Source organism: Vicugna pacos, chromosome 3, assembly GCF_048564905.1.
Source record: "Vicugna pacos chromosome 3, VicPac4, whole genome shotgun sequence".
Lineage (NCBI taxonomy): Eukaryota > Metazoa > Chordata > Mammalia > Artiodactyla > Camelidae > Vicugna > Vicugna pacos.
In genome coordinates, this window is record NC_132989.1 from 30161083 (window position 1) to 30185520 (window position 24438).

Sequence of the window (24438 nt, forward strand, 5' to 3'; positions counted from 1 at the left end):
ATATTATATCAGATACCCAGCTACGTAATTGAGCCTGGAAGCAGATCCTCCAGACTTCAAATGACTGCAACCATGACTGGGTGCTTTATTCCAACCATAAGTGAGAACCTGAGCCAGAACCACCCAGCTAAATGGCTCCCTGATCGTCAGAAACTATAGTTATAAGATAATAAACATTCATTGTTTTAAGCTGCTAAAATCTGGTGTAACTTGTTACACAGTAATCAATCAAGTAACACAGAAACGATATGTAAAATCATTTTCATAATACCTGGCATAAATTCCAATAAGTGCTGGCCAACAGCAGCAGCAGCAGCACCCATAGGGAGGTAATGTGATTACACAGCAGGAAGCTCATGAATGCAGAGAAAGAAGCTGTCTGTATTCCAAAACAGTCATTAGAACAACTACAGAAAAGCCGAAAACGGTCTTCATAACACAGCGATAATTCAAACTCTATAAGCACAGAGATACTGGCGACACAGTCCCTTGTTCCAAAGGCAACAAGAGTGTACACACTCATCTGGTTCTCCCTTCTCTAGAGTGGAATACTTTTGACCAACTCATGTAATGCTAAAAACAGAGACAGAGAAAGTCCTTTCTGAGGGAAAAGAACAGGATTTCTCAGACCAAAGAGTAAAAACTGAGCTGCTTTCTTCTGTGGTAAAAGCAATAATGTGTTACATAAAGACACATATATGACATATACCAAATTTGTAGAGAATTGGTGTTCCAGTGTCATGAGTTAGTAAGTTCGAATTGCCTTTTATGTGATATGAGTTTATCCATCCATCAATATATAGAGAAATTAAGTGTGGGTGGCGGATACAGAGGACAGAGACCAAACTGCAATTTGAAATGATAATGCACAGGCCAGTGATATAGAACTATGGCAAAGCCAAAAGGAACACCCATCAGTCATTATCTGGCTAGAACCCCAGGTCACTAAAAGTGACTAGGACAGATGAGCATTGTTTGAATATAAGTCACTTCATTTCACAGTGGATCCTATCCCTGGGATAGATCATCAGTGTCAAGTTTACAGTTTAATAATGAATGGAATGTTTTCATGCCTGTCAGTAGGATCACGAGTAATAACCATTTTCCCCTCCGTTTACGCATTTTAGAAATCATTTAATCTACCATGGTTATTGCCAATAGCCCAAAACAATATTCAACAAATCACAGACTTGAAATGCCTAAAGTATTACAATGTCTGACATTAATTTAGTTTTTAAAGGAATATTTGTGATATACCTTTTTTATTTTTTAAAACATTTTTAATCGAGTTATAGTCATTTTACAATACTGTCTCAAATTCCAATGTAGAGCACAATTTTTCAGTTATACACGAACATACATATATTCACTGTCTCATTTTTTTTCACTGTGAGCTACCACAAGATCTTGTATATATTTCCCTGTGCTATACAGTATAATCTTGTTTACCTATTCTGCATATCCCTGTCAGTATCTACAAATTTTGAAACCCCAGTCTGTCCCTTCCCACCCTCCACCTCCTTGGCAACCACAAGTTTGTATTCTATGTCTATGTCTATGAGTCTGTTTCTGTTTTGTATTTATGCTCTTTTTTTTTCAGACTTAACATATGAGCGATCTCATATGGTATTTTTCTTTTTCTTTCTGGCTTACTTCACTTAGAATGACATTCTCCAGGGAAATGTCCATCAACAGATGACTGGATAAAGAAGATGTGGTATATTTATACAATGGAATACTATTCATCCATAAAAACGACAATATAATGCCATTTGCAGCAACATGGACATCCCTGGCAATCAAGACTTTCTGAAACTGGTCCTAACCTGACTTTCTTACTATCACACCACCTTACATAACCTATGTTCAAGGTTAGTGGAAATGATGCCCTAAATCACACTGACCTACCTGAATTCATTTCAGTTCTGCAGGTTTAAAGACTACCAATATTTAAAGAATGCCACATTCTCCCTCTGAATAGCCATAAAGACTCAGTATTGCTAAATATAAATTCTTTTCCAATTTTATTCAGAAATTTAATTTAATCACAATAAAAATCTCAGTAAGACGTTTTATAGAATTTGACAAGATAATTCTAATATTTATCTAGAAATCAAAAGGCTCTACAATTAGTTTCGGTAATTTTCAAAAGAACAAAGTTGGAAGACTATCTTTTCCTGATTTCAAGACATCTGGTAATCTAGATAGTGTGGTATTTGTGTCAAGATAGAAAATACATCAGTGGATCTGAATAGAGTCCCCAGAAATAGACCCCCACATTGATGGACAATTGATTTTCTTAAAAGGAACGAGTGAAATCCAACAGAGAAAGGGTAGCTTTTTAATATATGGTGCTGGATCTGTTAGTTATTTATATGTAATGAACTTCAACCCATACCTTGTACAATAGAGGAAATATTCTCAAAAAGGATCACAAATCTAAATGTAAAACCTAGAAGAAAACAGTAAAAACATCTATATGACCTGGTTTTGGGAAAGATTTCTTAAATCTGACACCAAAAACATAATCCATAAAAGAAAAAAATGAAAAACGGAACTGCATCAAAATTTAAAACATCTGCTTTTTGAAATAAACTGTTAAGGGGATGAAAATACAAGACTAAGGTGGGAATATCTTCAAGTCTTATATCTTATAAAGGATTCTATCTAGAATAAAGAAAGAAGTCTCAAAATTCAACAATGAGAAAACTCATTAAAAACAATTTTAAAAGTTGAAACCCATTTTTTTCAAGCAGGCAAAATATTTAACAGTTCAACAAAGATGATAAATGAATTACAAATAAATACATGATAATATGCTCAATATCATTAATCATTAAGGAAATATAAATTAAGACCACAGAAAGATACCATTAAAACCTACTAAAATTAAAAAGCCTGATCATTCTGAGTTTGATGAGGATGTAAAGGAACTGACTCACACCTTCTGATTGGAATGTAAAACAGCATGATCAGTTTGGAACTAGGTTTGGCAGTTTCTTAATCAGTTAATATACAAATACCACAGGACCTAACCATTCCACTCCTAGGTTATTTCCCAAGAGAAATGAAACGTGTAGACACAAAAACTTATGTATGAATATTCTTAGCAGCTCTATTTCTTATAGCCCCAAACAGGAAACAACTCAAATATTTCTAAAAAGGTGAATGGATAAACACACTGTGGCATGTCTGTATAACAGACTCAAAGGCACAATTGCATGCAACTTGTATGAATTTCAAAATAATTATGCAGAATGAAAGAAGTCAGACAAAAGAAAGTACCTAATGGATGATTTATTTTATATAAAATCCTGGGAAATTCAAGCTACCTTACAGTGACAAAAAAACAGATCAGTGGTTGTCTGAGGATCAAGCCAAGGAAGAATGGATTATGGAAGGACACAAGGAAACTTCTGAGTGTGTTAGAAATGTTCATTAACTTGATTGTACTGGTTTCACAGGTTTATGTATCTGTTTGAATTCATAGGACCGTACACTTCAAATATATGATCTATATTGTTAATCACTTATAGCTCAATAAAGTTGTAAAAACAAAAAACATACGTAGTGTTAGGATATGTTTTTTTTTTTGCTTTTACAACTAATAATCCAACTATATGCTGCTTATAGGAGACATGTATAAAACATAAAAATATGGAAAGTTTGAAGTAAGAAAGGATTAAATAAGAGATCCTGCAAACAATAACCAAAATAAAATCATGGAGCCATGTTACTATCAGGCAGACTGACTGTAAGGCACACAGTGATACCAGATAAAAACAGGTAAGCCTCAATAATAATTAAAGTTACTTCTTTAAGAAGATAAAAAAATTAAGTTTGCTTCTACTCAACTAATTAGTCTAAAATTACAGACTACAAAGAGAAATAGACCAATGAGCAATCATAGCAAGAGATCCCAATGTTTTCAGTCATTGATAGGACAAGGAAAAAATCAGTAGGGATATAGAAAATTTGAAATACGACTTTAATTACCTTGAAGACTGGTGCTCCAATCAAATTCTTCAAAAGCATGTCTTTCACAGTTTTATCCACATGCTTTTGTCTACTAGCCCTTTCTGGAGCAATTATATTATAAATAATTACACCTCCTGGACTGGAAAAAAATGTTTTCCTTACCTCTCACACTTTCTTCTTTTTGCTTTGTGTTCTACCATATTTTCTTGTATTGATGTATTCTTAATTTTATTATAATGTTTTAAAAACTTTCTAATAATTCCTTACTTTTCTAAAGTGCTTCTCAAAAAATTGATCTTTTTATAAACTTAATACTTTCTTGAACTTCCTTATAGTAGTCAAAAATTTTTAAGTTATGTTCTGTTCCCTAAAACATCTATTCTTCCTCTGGGGTCAGCTTTTACTTGTGTTTATCATGATCTTTCTTTATATAACTTTAGGTTTTCTTCAAATATCTGATAATTGTTAATTTTCCAATTGGAATTTTCCAATTCCAAGTGAATTTTCAGATGTTGACTGAACGTGTACTTGGAAAGAGAACGGTTAATAACAGTCACATTAATATGCGGCCCTCCTCAGACAGTTAATTCAATGCCTCTAGAAAAGAACCTGGTTTTTGGCACTGTTATATTTTGTTTGTTCGCTTGGGCAGTAAAGACCTAGATGGCAAATACCATGCACATGCCTGAAGAAGTTGACATGTCTATGGGCAGGGGTTTGGATGGCTTTAATACATATAGATTTAAATCAATAATAACATCATTTTCAGCCAGACTTCTTATGTCCAAAAGTTATCATACTTGCCTCTTCCTCATAAGACCCTCTTCAGCATTGCTCTGCAAAGGTTGCCATTAGTCTGATGTTTTTACCAAGAACATGATAAATGGTGGCCTCTTCCAGTATTCTTTATACTTACTATCATCCATAATTGTTTTGACATCACTCATTTAGTGATGCTTCTTTCTTCCTTTGTGATTTCATGGTTTTATTTTTAATGAAAGTTATATAGGAAAGAGAGCATATAATATGTTGTTTGTATGTCCTTATTAAATAGAGTTCAGTTGACACACTTTAAATTTACTCAAGAAGTCAGATTTTTTAAAAAAATAATAATTGAAAGGTCTTTTTATGTTGGTCAATATAGTATCGGTTCATTGCTAATTTCTTATATTTCTGCATCCAAACTTCAATAGGAAAACTGAGCACCGATGTATATTTATCACTTATAATACGATTTTCTCCACACTGTGGGCAGGAAAAGTTCAACTACTTTATACCATAATTTCATAGATCAAATTCATTTAGTCTTGCGTAGTTCCCTAAAAATCTATAATCATCAGGTTCTCATAGAGCATATGCGTCATCATAAAAATTACACACACAAATGGCAAATGGAAATGAAAATCTTTGACAGAGGTGGGAATGGCAAGAGGCAAGCACACAGGGACTGACTTTACAAGCACAAGTGTTCATTAGTAGGTAATGATAAGTAATTAGTATAAAGCGAGGCAAAGAGAACAGTTGAAATATTAAAAATCCATTCAACTACAAAAACACTTCTGCAAGATGAGATTGTCAGGAGAGAGGCTGTGGAATCTGTAATCTCCAGAATTATTCTAAGCTAAGAGGTGACACCTGTCTACCAGGGGAAATAATTAAAAAGCAACGATACCAATGCTACCCATCCACCATGTAAGATAAGGCTTCCTAGAAAACTTACGTGCCCTCAAATGATTCTATCTACCAGGGGAAATAATTAAAAAGCAATGATACCAATGCTACCCATCCACCATGTAAGATAAGGCTTCCTAGAAAACTTACGTGCCTTCAAATGATTCTGTCTACCAGGGGAAATAATTAAAAAGCAACGATACCAATGCTACCTATCCACCATGTAAGATAAGGCTTCCTAGAAAACTTACGTGCCCTCAAATGATTCTATATTTATTCACAAGGGTCATCTTTCTTCTACTTTAGACAATCTCAGGTCTCACTGGCTAAGCCATGAGCCATGTCAAATCAGATCAGCTCCTGATGGATGGATGCCTGTGATGCTGCTTGTGTTTCTATAGATGGTGGATAAGTGACTCAGCAGGAAGTACTAGTCCCTAAGTATAGAAAGAACTGAGTGAGGTGTTCTGCTTTTCCAAAGTGAAATCTATTGAGCAAGAGTCTTTTCCTTTCTTTCTTTTTTTTAAACTGTCTCTCTTTCTCAACTACTAACAAAGTTAACTGTGACTGAGGAAGACTTTGAATGCCACTTTATTGGTATCCGTTTTAAATGAATTTCACCCCCGACTTTAGTGATTCATCTTAAAGTACAAAAATGGATTAGTAATTCTCAAATTCTCTTTAACCCAGCAGTAAACCGTTCTGTATAAAAATGATTATTCCATACACTGCCACCCTATATTCAAAACAAGTATTATGTGAGTTGAGTGACCCAAAACTAAATGTGAAAAAAAATTTTTTTAAAGTTCATTTACGATTTAAACTGCTTTAAAGTGAGTATCTCAGACCTAGTTGATGGTGACTTTAGAGCCCAAGTCCGAATTTCCTAATATTCTAAAGGCCTGGAGTTTTAGATAGTATGCCAATACTATGGACTAGACATACAGAAGACTAATAAAAAGAGTAGGAATTCTAGGGTTTGGGACCAAAATAAAGGATTTACAAAATGAGAAAACAAACTTGAAGAGTTTTTTTTTCACGAAGTGTGATAGCTTAACTAAAGTGTAAGTATTAGTTGGTTCCATGATATTTACTCATAATATAGTAAAAGTTTAGTGTAAAAATTTTTTTTGGTAAAGCTAGACTGTCATACATAAAATGAAGGAATTCTGTTTCTGGAGGTGTAAGTGAGAAAATCTTCTGAATCAAACTTTGTGAAGGAAGAGAATACATCTTATTTTTATATAATTAGTGGTAGTGACCAAAAGTCAACCCAAGGCAAATACTAGGAAAGCAAAACGGGGGCTTCCCACAAGTCAAGTCATCATGATGTCAGTGAGAGAGTGGAGATGTACTCTGAAATTGATGATGATGATGGCACGACCAGAAGAGAGTGCTAACTCAGGTTCTCACACATTGCAAGATTTGGGAAATGGTATCCGCACTGCTTACCTCACAAAATGTGAGCAGAAACAACCTCCACAGTTGTTATTTGGAAACAGGTTTTCCTTTTTCCCTTCAGATCACAGCAAATGTGCCTAAAAATAGATTGATGAAATCGACCTCTTAAAAGTCTTGGGTACATGCAGTCAATAATCACCATTAGCTTCTAACACGGAGATGAGCACATGGGTCTATGTCTGCACCGGCATGGCTATTGCTTTTAAAATCCTGCTCAGAGCTCTTAACTATTTTCTATAGGGTATGGCTCAACTTAATCCTGTACACAGATCTGTGTACATGGGTGTATTGTGCATCAGAGACCTGTGATTCAATTTGCCAATACTGGATTACAAGCTCACATGCTTAGTAGTGCTCACCAGCTCAGGGAATTCATGTATACCTCATTCAGTAACATAATCAGTGAATATGGCTAAAGGGAAAAGGCATTATGAGAAGTAAATGATAATTGGAACCTTAATATTTACAGATTTTCTTCTTTCCTTGGTCCTAATAGACATCTAGACTTTCTTTGGAAAAGATAAGCACTCTGCCTACTTAAGAAACAGCAAAATTGTTTGTCTTAAGGGCTATTATGACATTGGCCATATGCGCTAAATTCCTTTTAAATTGGATATATTACTCAGCAGCAATAGCTGGTTATCCTGTATAAGCTATAGAAATCTACAGATGCTGCCTCAGTCTACTGCAGGGGAGGGTCTATCCTTCTGTCCAGCCAGACACACACACACACACACACACACACACACACACACACAAAGATACATCTATATATACATACATACAACACAGACACACACACGTATATATATACAAAGACACACACACATATATATGCCCACACACCTGTCTGTGGCTTAAACTGACCATGGATTAAAATGCACAGGGAAATGAAGACCAAACTGCTAGTTGCATGGACAATGCTAGGCGCTAGAGAATGTTTTTTCCTCTTTAGGGTGCTGAATTAAAACAGGCCTAAAATTGGAAGAAAAAAATCAGCAATATGCAGCAGACAGCCCACATGAGAAGTGATTTGGTGCTGTATGATAATCTCATGCAGAGATACTGAACCCACACTTCATTTTTTTATAGCTTATTCTGAACCAATTAGTAGCTCTAAAAATAAGTAACAGAATTATGATGTTTTCTTTTATACTTTCGGGAGCCTGATAAACAAAATAATTTGATTCATTTTTTAGAGTGAAATTTTTACTACACAGTGTTTTATTCTCATAAATTAGTATTTTTTAAAAATAAAAATCTGCTACTCATCTGGAGAGGATTACTACTCACTAAAAAAAGTATTTTCCATTCTAACAATTTTGAAATTGTGTCTGTGAGTGGCACTGGACTCATATACAATGTTCCATGTTAACACTGTACAGTTAGTTTATCAAACCTGTTACCAAAAATAAGGAAGGAGCATGAAATATGGTTAAAGAAGAATCAGTATTCTGGACTCAAGCCTCAAATCATCTTTAGTCCCCTGCAGACACTTTTAATCACCAAAGGACATTAGTAAGATTGTTGGCTGAAACTTCTAAGCAATAAAGCTGGAAATAAATGACTAAAGGTCTGGCTGGCATTCTCATCATTGCTTGTGGTGCCATTTATCACACCTATGTGGGGACTCAATACTTCATCTTCTCTTGATGGTATCTATAAATATAAAGATGTTAATAGACTCCTAGGGAGCATGTTTATGAGGTAATATAAATTGTTTGCAAAAACATCCTACATACATTATTTCAAATGCACATTTTTTCTTCCAGAGTGACTCTATCCCACTTAGAAGATACCTATGCTTCCACATTAATTTATACTGAGAAACAGAAATGGAGGTGAAGCGAGGTTACCAAAGCTGGTATTAGACTGCTATCTTCAGGTTATCTACAGTATTGTGTTCAGTGGAAGAGCTAAGAGAAATCCTGTTTGTTTTTGCCAGTCAGCTGCTCATCTCTGAGGTCTAGAAAGCTTCTTGAACATGTGCTCCTTAGCACTTAAGTCAACATCCAGGAGACTTTTCTGTCAGAATCAGAGTAAAAGTTATTTGACATATTTTGAGACAGGGTGAACTCCCATATCATAAATAAGGTATTGCCTAGCCCCCTAAAAATTTAAAGTTGTCCTTTAACAAGTATCCAACCCTATTTTTGCAAACATCTACCACTTATTTTGATCAAGACTGTATAGAAAAGCAACAGAATTCTCAATACAGAATTTTGTCCTGGACATTGATTTTCACAAGCCTTATTAGACGTTGACAAATACACTCATACTGGCAAATGCCACATCAGCAAATACCAGGAGATTTAAAAATTCACTGACTTTTTGAACTTAATGTTGAGAAAGAAAAGGCTTATAAAATTTTAGAACTGAAATGTGCTTAGAGACTGCTGGAGCCAACTTCTTTTTATGGAGATGATGAAACTGTGGCCCTCACAGCCTGAGCACACCAGTAGGTAGAACTCAGACTGCATGACGTCCCAGCTACACATAACCTGTACAGTTCACTGACTCCAAGAAAGGAGCCTATTGGTATCTGAATCTAAAAACTGATAGACACTCGTTCTTAAACTGTGACCCCCCTCCCAGGCCAACCATCAGCACCCCCTGGGAATTCGTTAGAAATGAAATATGTCATCCCAGAGATACTGAATCAGAAATTTTGGGGTTGAGGTCCACTGATTTGTGTTTCAACAAGCCCTTTGGTTCATTTTGAGGCACAGTGCAGTTTGAGAACCACTATGATAGAAGATTGTTAGTTTAAGAAAAGGTATTTACATTTTTCCTATTCACATTAATAAAGCATTAAAAACAAAAAAAGATCAATTGAAATTAAAATATATTCTGATTATATTGCTTGAAGATTATAATTATCTTGACTAGATTTTTTTTTTTTTGCATAAAAGCCAACTAGGAATATTCTATTCAAAAAGGCATGATACCATTCAGGTTACCTTTTAATTAGTCTCATTTTGAGAAAGACGAAGCTGGCCAGCCAGCCTTCACAAAACTTTTTGCACCAAGGCCTTCAAAGAATGAAGAGTGAAGCCAAGTCACTTTTCCCTCCAGAATTTTTCCTTCTTAATGTTTTTCTTTGTTGTAAGGTTATTATGTTAAAATATGAGTTTGCAAACATTATAAAAGATAAAAGAGATCATGTGAGGGATAAAAATCAGGTAATAAACCCAAAAACTTTATGGAAACTAGGAAAAATTGGTATCTTTACAAGCCCTCCTATCCACAAACATATTTTATCTGTCCATTTATTTAGTGTTCTTAATTTCTTTCCAGAGAATTTTATAATTTTATGCATACAGGTCTTCCACATAGTTGTTAAATGTAATCCTAGAAATTTTGTAACTTTTTTGCCATTACAGAAGCTTTTAACAGTTACATTTTTGAGTTGCTGCAGATTTATAGAAATGTAATTATCTGGTCAGACTGCTAAAATACAGTACTTTTTTGTATATGACTACTGATATTTTATGTAGACACACCATCTGCAAATGATGAGAATTTTATGTATTTCTTCTACTATTCTTAACAAAGAATTCTAATACTTTGACATTTTAAATTATCTTATTGTACTCGATAAGGCTGTAAGAAAAATAATACATAGATGTGGCAACGATGGGATCCCCATTTTGTTAATGATAATTTAAACTATCACTAAGCTTTTATTTTGAACAAATTCAAACAAAATCTGAAGAATATAATAAAATTCTCTGTGTGAGTATACATAATTTTCAATCTTAAATTTTTTTGCCAAACCTTTGGAGAATAACTTGCAGACATCATGATTTCTCACTCTTAAATAACTGAGATAAAATAATCAAACTGAGGAAATTCAGTAATATTGATGCAGTCAATACTATTACCTAATACGTAGTACATACTCAGAGTTTCCCCCTTGTTACTGTACTGTCCCTTATAAAATTTTTTCTTGATTTAAGAGCCAGTCTAAGATCACACGTATCATGTGGTTTTCATCTCTTCACTCTTCTAAAACCTAGAATACTACCTCTAGCTTCCTTTGTCTTTTATGATACTGACATTTTTAAGGTTTATAGGCTAAAGTTTCTATTTTGTTTTACAACGTCCTCCAACTTGTGTTATGGGGTAGTTTCCTTATGTTCAGACTTAATTCATACAGTTTTGAAAGAAGTTCTACTTAAGTAATATTGTGGTTCTCACAATGCATCCTATTAGTAGGCATGTGATGTCAATTGGTCTAATTATTATGTTAACTTGGATCTCTTGGTTAAGGTATTATCAGCCAGATTTTTCCATTACAAAAATATCTTTTCCCTTAACAGTTTATAAGTGAACTCTGGGAGATACTTTGAGATGTTTGAGTATACTGTTGCCCTACAAACTTTCACCTAATTATTTAACAGCCACTGATGATTCTCGCCTGAATCAGTTACTAAAGTGATCGCTGCAAAATGGTGATTTTAAAAATGCCATCGTTTGTTTTACATAGTAATGTAAAGTGAAGCTTTTCTTTTTAGCACTAGATTCTATGTATTTGTTTATTTTCTTACATTTTAGTATCAGTATATACTCAGAGTTTTAATCAATTGTTCATTTTCTTAGGGTCGAGTTTTAGGCAGTTTTTTTTTCATATTTTGGATAATAATCTTTCATCAGGTATGTCTTTTGTAAATATTTTCTCTTAGTCTGTAGCTTGTCTTTTTACTCCCTTGACACTTCCTATTGAAGAGCAAAGGTTTTTAACTTCAATGAACTCCAGCTTATCAATTATTTCTTTCATGGACTGTGCTTCTGCTTTTGTACATATAAAAAGTCACCACCATATCCAAGGACATCTAGATTTTATCCTATGTTAGAGTTTTAGATTTCTGTGTTTTACATTTAGGTCTGTGATCCATTTTGAATTAATTTTGCCGAAGGGTATAAGGTATGCGTCTAGATTCGTTTTTTTGGGGGGGTGTGTATGTCCAGTTGTTTTATCACTACTTGTTGAAAAAACTGTCTTTGCTCCACTGTATTGCTGTTGCTCTTTTGTCAAAGATCAGTTGATCATTTTTATGTGGATCTGTTTCTGGGTTCTCTATTCTGTTCCACTGATATAGTTGTCTATTTTTTTTAAACCAATACTACACTGTCTTGGCTATTGAAGCTTTCTAGTATGTCTTAAAGTTGGGTAGTGTTAGCCTTCCAACTTTGTTCTTCTTCAATATGTGTTGGTTATTCTGGGTCTTTTACTCTCCATATAAACTTTAGAATCAGTTTGCCAATATTTACAAAGTAACTTGCTGGGATTTTGATTGAGACTGCACTGTATCGATATATCAAGTCGGGAAGAACTGATATCTTGACAATAATGACTCTTCTTATCCATGAACATGGAATATCTCTCCACTTATTTACTTCTCTTTTGATGTCATTCATCAGTTTTACAGTATTCCTCATATAGATCTTGTGCATATTCTGTTAGATTTATACCTGAATACTTCATTTGTGGGGGGTGCTAATGTAAACAGCACTGTGTTTTAAATTTTAGGTTTCAGTTGTTTGTTTCTGGTATGTAAGAAAGAGAATGACTTTTGTATATTAATCTTACATCCTGCAACACTGCTATAATTGCTTATTAGATCCAGTTTTTCTGTTGATGCTTTTGTATTTTTTACACAGATGGTCATGTCACTTAGGAGCAGTTTTATTTCTTCCTTCTCAGTCTGTAAACCTTTCGTTTCCTATTCTTGTCCTATTGCATTAGCTAGAACTTTCAGTATAATGTTGAAAAGGAGTGGTGAGAGGAGACATCCTTGCTTTGTACTTTATCTCAGAAGGAAAGCTTTGAGTTTATCACCATTAAGTATGATATTAGCTTTAGATTTTTTATTTTGTAGACAGTCTTTATCAAGGAGAGGAAGTTCTTCTCTATTCCTAGTTTACTGAGAGTTTTATTTTTTTTATAATGAATGGGTGTTGGATTTTGTCAAATGTCTTTTCTGAATCTATTGATATTGATAATTGATGTCTATTGATCATATAATGTTTCTTTTTTAGCCTATTGATATGATAGATTACATTAACTGACCAAAATCCAATATAAAAAAGGACCAAAAAGTGCCAAATAAAAAAATCTATTTTAAAAAGTGGGTAGAAGTACATAGACAATTCACAAAAAATAAAAATACTCTCTAAACTTATGAAAAGATTTTTCAATTGCAATAGTTTACAATTCTAACAATAGAAATGAAATTTAAAACACCAAGATATCATTTTCCCTTGTCAGGTTAAAAAAAAATTTAGTCTGACAGTACATTCTGTTGGCAAATCTGAAGGGAAAGAAGTATTTTCATACAATTCTGGTGGGGATATAAAACGTTTCAATTATTGTAGAGAGGAAATTAGCAAAATCTAAAAACATCTAAATGCATCTTTAGTTTCTGACCCTAGTTTAAGGATTTATCTTTAAGATACACTTTTACACTACACCTCTAAAAATACGAAAATATACATGCAAAAGATCTGCACTGTAATATTATTTGTAACTGCAAGATATTAGAAACAATATGAATGCCTACATATAAAAATGAATTATGGTACATCTACAAAATGAGGCACTATGAAGCTTTAAAAAAGAATAAGGAAGCTTTGCTAACTAATATTGAGTGATTTCCAAGATACACTGTTAAGTGAGAAAAACAAAAGAACCAGTATCATTTCTCCCTTTAAAAGGAGTATTTCTAACATTGTCCCGTTTATAAGGATGTTTATAGTGATATTTTCTAAGTATACTCTTTCAGAGTAAAGAATCTCATTTCTATGTCTAATCTGTTAAACATTTCTATCATGAATGGAGTTGAATTTTATCAATTATTTTTCTATATTTGTTGGAGTTACTTTTCTGATATTGTTCTCATTTTCATATATTGTTGCATTTGGCTTGCTATTACTTTGCTTTTGATTTTTGAATCTATTCTCATTAATAAAATTTGCTAAAATCCTCCCTTCTCATATTTTGAAAGGGAGGCACTTTTATGTCCATTCCTTTCTAGTAATTCTTTCCCCAATCTCTGGTGGTTTACTTATATGCATGCACTGATTAATATTCAGCTTAATATTCTACAGGGGAACTTTTCAGACACCAAGTGTTCTCTATTTCCATTCACCCAAAGGAGGTCTATTTTCTTTGTCTTTCTTTTCTTGACATCTTTCAGATTGGTTTAATCATGCTTTTTATCATCCCTTCTTTGTCCCTTTGTTTGTTTGGGAATGTGCTTTGTTCCTATACTTTTGCTGACTATCCTAGGAATTGAAACATGCATATTTACTTGCCAATTTCTGAATCATCAAATGTTCAAACGATGCAAGGTAATAACTGATTGTATCAGAATCTCAGGGAGTGGGGCAAAGAAACATGTATTTGACAAGTTCCCTAGTTGATCTTTATGCCTGATAAAATGGAGAACCAGATTAGAAAACAATTATACTAGAAAAATAAATTAAGCTAAAAAAATTTTAAATTTTATTTATTTGTTTCTTAATTGTCAAAATGGAAGCAGAAATAATTGAATTTCTCATTATCTAGCATGAGAAAATATACCTAATGATAAGAAAAAGCATATTTTATCTTAGCAAGGAATTTGAAACATCATTTTTTTCGGTTAGACTTTAAAACATGCTTTCAAGACTTTTGAAGTAAGGACATTGATCAATATACTGTACTATGTCAGGAGCTATTCTACAAAGGATAAAGAAATATTTTTAATATCATCCATTGCTTAAAGGCAAATCTATTATATTTAAATCACAGTTTTGAAATGATTATTTTTAACACAGCTAAAGTAACAGTTCTTGCATGTGCCTTTTTGAACTTGTGGAAGAGCAGAAGACAGCAGAACTCATGGTTATAATCCTACTAATATAAGGAAGAGTGTCAGGATTTCCTTTGTCCTGAACACTATGATGCATTGAGCATACACAAACAGCTAAGATATGGCCTCCGTCCTCAAGGAATTACAATCTACAGAGGGAGGCAGAGCAATACCAAAAACCAGTACATTATTCTGTGATGTTTAATTAAACATGCTCCACAGGAATCTCAGGAGAATAAACGACCGACTTTACATATTCCAGTGGGGAAGACTTAAACATAGGGGATAATATTCCTTGCCTCTTGAAGGATGTCTATATAGAGTAGAGAAATGTTTTTGGCTGTTCTGCCCTCATTTCCCCATTTTCTAGTAAGAGAATTCCTTTATTCCTTATAAGAACTGCTCCTCTTTCATTTAGTTAGACTGACAATCACTGAGTCTGTCTCTACCAAAAAACTGATGATGAAATCACAGCTTCACTGAGAGTACCCCACTCCCACAGACTCAGTCCAGAAGTGGGCATGACCCACGTAAGGTCAATGAGTTTTTTCAGGAAGTACTATGGATGCAGGGAAGAGTGAAGACAGCTATTTCTCTTTCTGAGAGCTTAAGAGTACTAAAAAGACACTGTTTCCCTGGAGCTGTCCAATGCTATCTCTGATGCCATTTGGAGAGAGCTTGCTTGAGTATAACAGAGAAATTTTATGGTTCAAATTCCTAGGTTCAAATCTTACAAAGATGAGAAGGAAGACTATGCTAGAAAAACAGAACATGCTTATACGAGAGTATTTCCAAAGAATTTGAGCATTTTCTTTTAGTTGAGAATAGTTTTCAGAGATGAAACTGGAAAATTCCAAAGGTATAAAGACTTTATCTTGCCTTTAATGGAAAACAATGTAGACGAATGAATGGTGATCCTATCTTCTAGATTATCTCTACTGAAGAAAGGCTGTCTCAAGAAGATTTTACAGGAACTACGTAAAGAAAACAGAATGGTGAAATCTTTACCAACTGGTGAATTATGAACATTCTACATTATTAGTTGCTTTACATATTTTAAGTAAAAGTTGTGTGGAGAATAAAGACAAATTACTAAAAAGTTAAAACAGAAAAGACTAATTTTTCTTATTGAGGTGAAAGGGCACTTCTTCAAGTGGAAAAACTGCAGAAACACTTACAGACGAGGTCAAGACTTTGTTTCTTAAAGTTCCTATATCCCTAACCTGGGTTAAACTGAAGTTTCAGAATCCTACAGTATAAACTATAAAAAGTGTTCACGCCTGAACAAAAAAATCAAGAACAGATATTACTACTCCTACCACAAAAGAGGTTTTCTATGGCTCTTATAAACTGTTCAGTTTTTGAGCAGATTTTATCTTGACAGTCAAAGCAAGACGACAGGGCCAGAAGAGGCATCTCCAGACAACTGGCTGGAGAAAGTCGTGGAAGGGAGCTGTTTAGTATTACCCACCTGGAAGTCAAGGGATGAAAGTCACAAGTAATGGCTTAAGTTTGGCATAAATGATATATGAGTGTTTCTAATGATTATCAGATATGTATGGCGTGAACCATGTTAACATGATACAAAGCTTACCCTCTGTTCACCAATGGAGAACAGCATGAGAAAGTTTATCTAAAAGTTGTGTCAAATATTTAGATGAAAACTAACTAATAAATATTTCAGATATATTTATGCCAGGTTATGACATGAAATATAAAAATAGCTTTAATATAACAGAGAGAATATCTTTGATTGTTAATTGGTAAAAAAATTTCTTACTTTTGAAAATCAGGTATGATTCTTACAGTTAAACTCTATTTCCTCAAGTCTAAAATGGGTATATTTAAACTTACCTCATAGCTTTATTTAAAGCTTACAAAGAGGTAATAATATTAAGTCCTGTAAACTACAGAGTGCTACAAATAAAATTTGAGTACTATTTTATTAATGTATTACTATGCAATTCATTATATTTTAATAGAAAATTAACAATTGATGTCTTCTCTTGAAATGTAATTAGCAGTTTCATGACAAAGAATTTTTACTCCTACTTTGCTCTTTAAAAGTTAGCATTGGAAGTTTTATTCTTTGTTGCTTTTTTCTCTTCTTACCATATACTACCAGAGCCTACCTGAGTCAAAATGAGAAATACTTACAATCAAACAGAATAAAAACTCAAAATTTAGTCAGTGTTTAAACATTTAGATGATCAAAGAGGGAAACAGTAGGTCAGAAATTATTCTTGCTCTGGTACTCACTGGTCACTATGGATCCGGTTTGGTAGAGACTGCTGGAGACTTACCAAAGGCTAGAGAAATTAACAAGACTCACAAAGCCATTTTATACTTATTTTTCATAAAGAATTTTAAATGAATCCCTACAAATTTCAATAAAGGCTTTGGTCAAACATTTACATAAATAACTAATCCTAAGCTGAATATTTAATGCATAATTTCTGTGAAAATTGTTGAAGCACAAATTCCCATTAGTGAACTATGTTATTCTGAATTCTGTTTATTCTGTGTGTATATTTTTAAGTGTGAGATCCATCCAGTTATTATTTACTATGTGTATGTGTGTGTGTGCATTTTGGTCTGAGATTTACACTTGGATGGAATTTTAGAATTCTCCTCATCTATCTCATTCAATTAACGACCATTAAGTGAAAAACTTCAGCCATCTGAAGTGCCTAATTATTAAGTGGCAAATATTCATCATTCTAAAGGCACGTAATAGCATGTGTGTTGCATAAGTACTGTATTATTATGAGTAACAATACCTCAAGGTCAACACAAAGACCTGGGTTTAGGATTCTGGCGGCACCAAGAGAAATGACACTAATATCCCTAAGTTGGCACAACTGTACTCATTTATCCCCTTCAACAAGCTAAGTGGCAACTGAGAAAAAGAATGGAAAACGGATAGATGATAATAACTCCCTGGTCCAGGGGTTAGTCAGTCCCCGTTTATCCTTGGCCCATGTGTCTAGTGATCTCCATTTATGGATGACTTAACAAGGGACTGGAGTTGCCTCATGATCAATGTGTGGCAGTCTGCAGTCAGCTCAATATATTGTTAGAAAACATACGCTGGAAAGACATGCACAGCATTATCTTAAAAAAGTAAAGTTAAAAATCTGACTTGTCACCTCCATGTTTTTATAACTTATAATTCATATTTGATTCGTATGATTCACTTCCTCATATTAGTCTTTGCATGAGAATTCTGTATATGCTGGCTTTCACAATGAATTATAATAAATATATTTATATTATTAATGTATTATTTATTGCTTTGACCTCTAGTAATACTGCACATAATGTGGAAGCTGGGGAATGGATTTAAAAATGCACAAATGTACCTCTCACCCTCTGTGACCCTCTTGAAAATACTTTATAGAAATATGAAAAAAGAAAATTATAATAGCAAGGGGTTGGGAAGGAAGCAGTCACTGAATTAATTTTAATATACTGTTGGAAGAGTGAATTAAAGTTGGTTTACTGGCACACCTGAGAAATGAAGCCAGAGCCCATGGTAGACGTGAAAGCAACTATTTCAATCAGAATCCTAGTTATAAGTATGGTTCTAAGAGTGAGAAGAGAAACAAAAAGTGGTCATTAGTGGAAGGTCTTTCTGCATAACAGTTGTATGAGTCAAATTCCAACCCCCTCCCACTATCTCCATACCCCTACTAGTAAATTCTCTGATAGACTGACCTTTATCTCAGATGGAAAACGTGAGGATTCTTCTTTAATGCCTTTTAACATGGGTACTGATGTGCTTTCTAGAGACAGTCCTTCACTCTGAAATTCAGAAAGTACTGAGTCTTACATTGTGCTCTAGGCGTATGTATCCTGAAGGTGACCTTCCAGAGGAGAAGCCTGCCAGGGACCTAACTCGAACCACACAACAGCAGGGGAGGAAATTCATATCCATTTTATAGAATAATAATGCTATGCCTTATTAATAATGTGAACACACAATAAAGATCAATGGAGAGGAGGAGAATCATCAATGAGAGATAAAAAAAGACCACAACAAAAAGAGTAACTACAAAGAAAGAGAGAGAACTCAGGAGATGGAGGAGCCTAGGATGTACGTCAGTCAATAAAAAGAACAGGATGTAATGACAGAATGTAATGAAAAGGGAAAATCAGGGAATAATATAATATTACAAAAACTAAATAGTGATTGACAAAATAAATTCAATAAGAAGATGAATTCATAGAAAACTTATTTAAATAAGGTAAGAATGTTAGAATGCCATTTTCACAAGATAGAAATTTTTTTGTTTTATTTATTATCATAATCCCAGTTCCTAAAACAAGGCCTTGAAACTATAGATATTCAACAAATATGTGTTGAAAACTAGTGGTTACCAGTGGGGACACGGAAGCGGGAAGGGGCAATATAGGGGTAGAGGATTAAGAAGTACAAACTATTAGGTATAAAATAAGCTACAAGGATATACTGTACAATACAAGGAATATAGTAAATTATTTATGATAACTATAAATGGAGTATAACTTTTCAAAATTTTGAACTGTTATATCATACACCTGCAATTTACATATCATACATCAACAATTTGTTAATCAAATATGTCAATAAATAAATAAAATAAATGTGTGGAATAAATGAACAAATCATGCAAAAACACAACTAGCAAGAAAAGATAAAATAAACTGAGACTCAATCCTGGAATTCAAACCACCACACATTCAAAAAGGACAAAAAAGAAAGTCAGAGGTGAATAAAATTTTAAAGAGGTATAGAACTACAATTTCCAAAAAGTAAAGAAAAACACAAATCTTCAGAATAAAAAAGTAAGATTAAAATGAAAAAAAAAAAGCATGGAGGAGTGGCAAAGATGGCCTAATAAGAAGACCCTGAGCTCACCACCTCCAATGAGAACACCAGAATTACAACTATTTACACAGTAACCACTAATGAGAATAACCTGAAAACTAGCAGAGATGATCTTCTACAACTAAAGATACAAAGAAAGAACCACAAGGAGATGGGCAGGAGGGGCAGAGACATTGTATAGTCAAGACCCATACTCCTGGGGTAGGTGACTCAGAAATGGGAGAACAAATACAAATGCAGAGGCTTTCCCCAAGGAGCAAGGGACCCAAGCCCCACATTAGGCTCCCCAGTCCAAGAGTCCTGTAGCAGAAGGACAAGTCCCAGAAGGTCTGGCTTTCAAAGCCAGTGGAGCTTACTTTTGGGAGAGCCAGAAGGCTGTAATAATTAGAGATTCCACTCTTAAAGAACACATACAGGCAGATCTCATATACGCCGGGGCACATAACAGAAGCAGTAATTTGAAAGGATCCTGGTTCAGACTCACTTGATGACCCTAGAATGTCTCTCGGAGATGCAGGAGGCAACTGGGACACACCCTAGGGTCACAGACACTGGCAGCAGCAATTCTAGGCACCCAGCTGATGGACCTAGCTCCACCAACCAGTAGACCAGCACTAGCCCCAGGAACTGACTTCACACACTAGTGAGCAGATAACCAGCCCTAGAACACTGGAGCTTAAGTCCCACACAACAGCAGGCTGACACTAGCCCCAGGGAATACTGTGGCCCACAAGCCAGCTAAGTCCAAAATGAAACCATCCACCAACAGCCTTGCACTGTCATAGGATAACCTGGGCCTGGGCCATGCCAAACAGCAGTGCACCACCACTTCCAAGACATCATGGGCCTCTCAGCCAGCTGTCCCTAGATCGAGGCTCACCCAAAAGTGGGTCAACACCAACCCCAGGACACCTATAAGCCACAGTCTGCCCACAAGCAGGCCAACACTAACTCCAGGACCCAGACTCCATAGCAAGTCAACTCAGGATCTGGCTCTGTACACCAGTGGGCCAGCACTAGCCCCAGGTCCCCCTGGGGCTCTATCGCTAGTCACCAGGTGATTCAACACCACCCAACACTTGGCCAACATCCACTATTTATTTCTAATATATAGAAATAAAAACAACGAATTACACAAAAAGCAGTGAAAGAGGAGTATGTTCCAAAAGAAAGAACAAGATAAAACGCCCGAAGGAGAACTGAGTGAAGTGGAGATAATCAATCTACCCAATAAAAGGCATAAAGGTAATGATCATAAAGATCCTCCAAGAATTCAAGAGAAAAATGGGCAAATAAAGGTGAGAAGTTAGAAGCTTTTAACAGTTAGAAAATATAAAGAAAAGCCAAAAAGGGCTGAAAAATATAATAACTGAAATAAAAAACACATTAGAAGGAATCAACAGTAGATTAGATGCTACAGAGAAATAGATCAGTGAACCTGGAGACAGAGTAGTAGAAATCACTTTTTGACATTTGTCTTAGCAATATATTTTTTGGATATCTCTTCTAAGACAAGGGAAACAAAATCACAAATTAAAAAAATGGGACTACATAAAACTAAAATGCTTTTGCAAAGCAAAGGAAACTACCAGCAAAACAAACAGGCTACCTAAAATGGGAGACAGTATCTGCAAATGATGTAGCTGACAAGGAGTTAATCTCCAAAATATACAGAGACCCCATAACATAACATAAAAAACCAAACAGCCTAATTAAAAATTGGGTAAAGGACTGGAATACACAATTTTTCAAAGAAGACCTATAGATGGCTAACAGGCACATGCAAAGATGTTACCACTAATCATCAGGGATATGTAAATCAAAACCATAATGAGGTATCACCTCATACCTGTCAGAATGGCTATTAGCAAAAGGACAACAAATAAGTGTTCGCAAGGATATGGAGAAAAGGGAATTGGTGTGCACTGTTGGTAGGAATGTAAACTGGTGCAGCCACTATAGAAAACAGCATAGGGATTTCTCAAAAAATTAAAAATAGAACTACTATGAAATCCAGCAATGTGACTTGAGTATTTATCTGAAGAAAATGGAAAAAAAAACTAAATAAAAAAGATATATGCACCGCTATGTTCACTGCAGCATTATTTACCACAGCCAAGATATGGAAGCAATCTAAGTGTCCAATAATATATGAACGGATAAAGAAGATATGGTATACTATACAATGGAATATTAATCATAAAAAAGAAATCTTGCAATTTGTGAACATGGATGGACCTAGAGAATATTATGTTAAATGAAGTAAGTCAGATGGAGAAAGGGTAATACTGTGTGATTTCAATTTTAGGAGGAATCTAAAAACAAAACAAATGAACAAACGTTACAAAACAGAAACAGTTAAAGACACAGAGAACTTAAACATATAGTTGCCAGAGGGGAAGAGGATTGGGTAAGAGAGAAATAGGTGAGGGACATTAAGAGATACAAACTTTCAGTTACAAAATAAATGATTCAGAGGTATGAATTGTACATTATAGGGAATATAGTAAATATTTATGTAATATCTTAGTTGGTGACAGATGACAACTAGACTTATCATGGTGATCATTTTGACATATATAGAAATACTGAGTCACTGTTTTATACCAGAAACTAATAAAGTTTTGTAGTTCAAGTATACTTCAGAAACAAAGAAACTCACAGAATACAAAAATCAGATTTCTTGTTACCAAAGGTAGGAGTTGTAGGGAGGGGGAATTGAGTGAAGGTAGTCAAAAGGTTCAAACTCCCAGTTAAGATAAATAAGTTCTAGTGATATAAAGTACAACGTGATAAATAAAATTAACATTGCTGTACATTATATATGAAAGCTGCTAAGGTAGTAAATCCTAAGAGTTCTCATCACAAGGAAAAAAATGTTTTTCTCTATTTCTTTAATGTTGTACCTATATAACAGATGACAGATGTTCACTAAACCTATTGTAGTAATCATTTCATAAGGTATCCAATTCAAATCACTATGCTGTACACCTTAAACTTATACAGTGTCATATGTTAATTATATCTCAATAAAGCTGGAAGAGGGAAAAAGAGTCTCAGAGAATTCTCCATATAGATACTAATACCAAAGGGAAGCAGAACATGTATCTTCCAGGAAGGAAAAACATAGTAATTAGAAAACATTTAAGTTACGCTGCAGATTTAGAGCCCCTGAAGCAATCTGGACATGGTCCTTCCCCTGAAAAAGGGGAAAAACGGGTTTCCAAACTTTTGAGAATAACAAATTAAAATCAATACAATATTATCAACTAAAAGACAATGTTAATGCAGATTGCACCAGTCTTTAGTACTTAACGTTGTTTCTTCGTTTCCAGATACAACCCAAGACTCCACATTGCATTTAGTTGTCGTGTCTCCTTAGTTTCCATCAATTTGTGATAGTTCCTGAGTCTTTCCTTATTTTTTATGATCTTGACACTTTCAAAGTGTACTGATTAGTTATTTTTTAGAATGTCCCTTAGACTTTGTTTGATGATTTCTCGTGATTAGATTGAAGTTATGTATTCTTGACAAGAGTACTACAGAAATGATACTGTAGAAACAAACTCACACTTACGGAGTTACTTGATTTATTACAAAGGCAATAGTGTAGAATTATGGAAGAAAGGAGAATCTTTTCAAAAAATTTTGTTTGCTCAACTCAATAAATGTGTGGGAGAAAAAGAATCTTAGCTCTCTCTTCATAACATACACACAAATCAATCTCATATGGATTTTAAATCTAAAGATAAAAGGTAAAGTAATAACATTTTTGGAAGGAAACATAAGATGCATTTAGATGTTATTTTTAAAACATGGGACACAGAAAGAAGCAAGCAGGAAACATAATTTGGACTACATTAAATTTAAGAACCTATGTTTTTAATGAACTGAATGGTATCAAAAGATACTCTTATAAGGGTGAAAAGGCAAGCCACAGGTTGGGCAAAGATGTATGAATTGTTTATCATATCCAGAATATGTAAAAAATGACTGAAATTGTTAAGTCAAACAACCTAATGGGCAAAAGTTTGGACAGGTATTTTACAAAAGGACATATTCAAATGGCAATAAATGCATGAAAAGCACTTGATGTCATTACTTGCCAAATGAAAAGTTAAACCACAATATGATACAAAGGCATACCCAACAGGCTGGCTAAAGTGAAAAAGACATACAGTACCAAGTTTGGGGGAAGAAAAATTCCCTATGGACAGGAATTGTTTTCTACATTTTGTTTTCTGTCCACTAGTTGTTAGCATGGTCATACTGCAGGTAAGAGTCAGACTAATTAGGCTTTTAGAAGTTGAAGTTGTGAAGATGAGTAACTCCTTTAGGTTTGGAGAGGTAAATTGGAATCTATAATATATGGATCATAAGCAGTTGATGTCATACACTATAAGTATCCTTATTTGACTAAGCAGAATATGGGTTAGGCTTATTAACCCTATGTCCCTATAGTGGTGGCGAGGATTGTTACTGCATCTGTGATAAAGGACATTAGAGACGCTGCACCACATTAAGCTATAAATTGAAGAGACCCTGATGAACCAGCTTAAGGATCTTGACTGCATATACTCTTAGCCTAAGTATATGACAAGA

General features: G+C 34.3%; 2 long non-coding RNA genes across 4 annotated transcripts in view; one reads left to right on the forward strand and one right to left on the reverse strand.

The window, feature by feature from the left end:
• LOC140693947 (uncharacterized) overlaps positions 1–24438 on the reverse strand; it is a 340057-nt gene that overhangs the window by 105083 nt on the left and 210536 nt on the right. The window lies entirely within an intron of this gene.
• The window catches only part of LOC140693956 (uncharacterized), a 42361-nt gene that overhangs the window by 3349 nt on the left and 14574 nt on the right, over positions 1–24438 (forward strand). For both annotated transcript variants that reach the window (XR_012069677.1, XR_012069685.1), the window contains exon 2: positions 1678–1871. This is a non-coding gene — a long non-coding RNA (uncharacterized lncRNA). The remainder of the gene's footprint in view (positions 1–1677; positions 1872–24438) is intronic.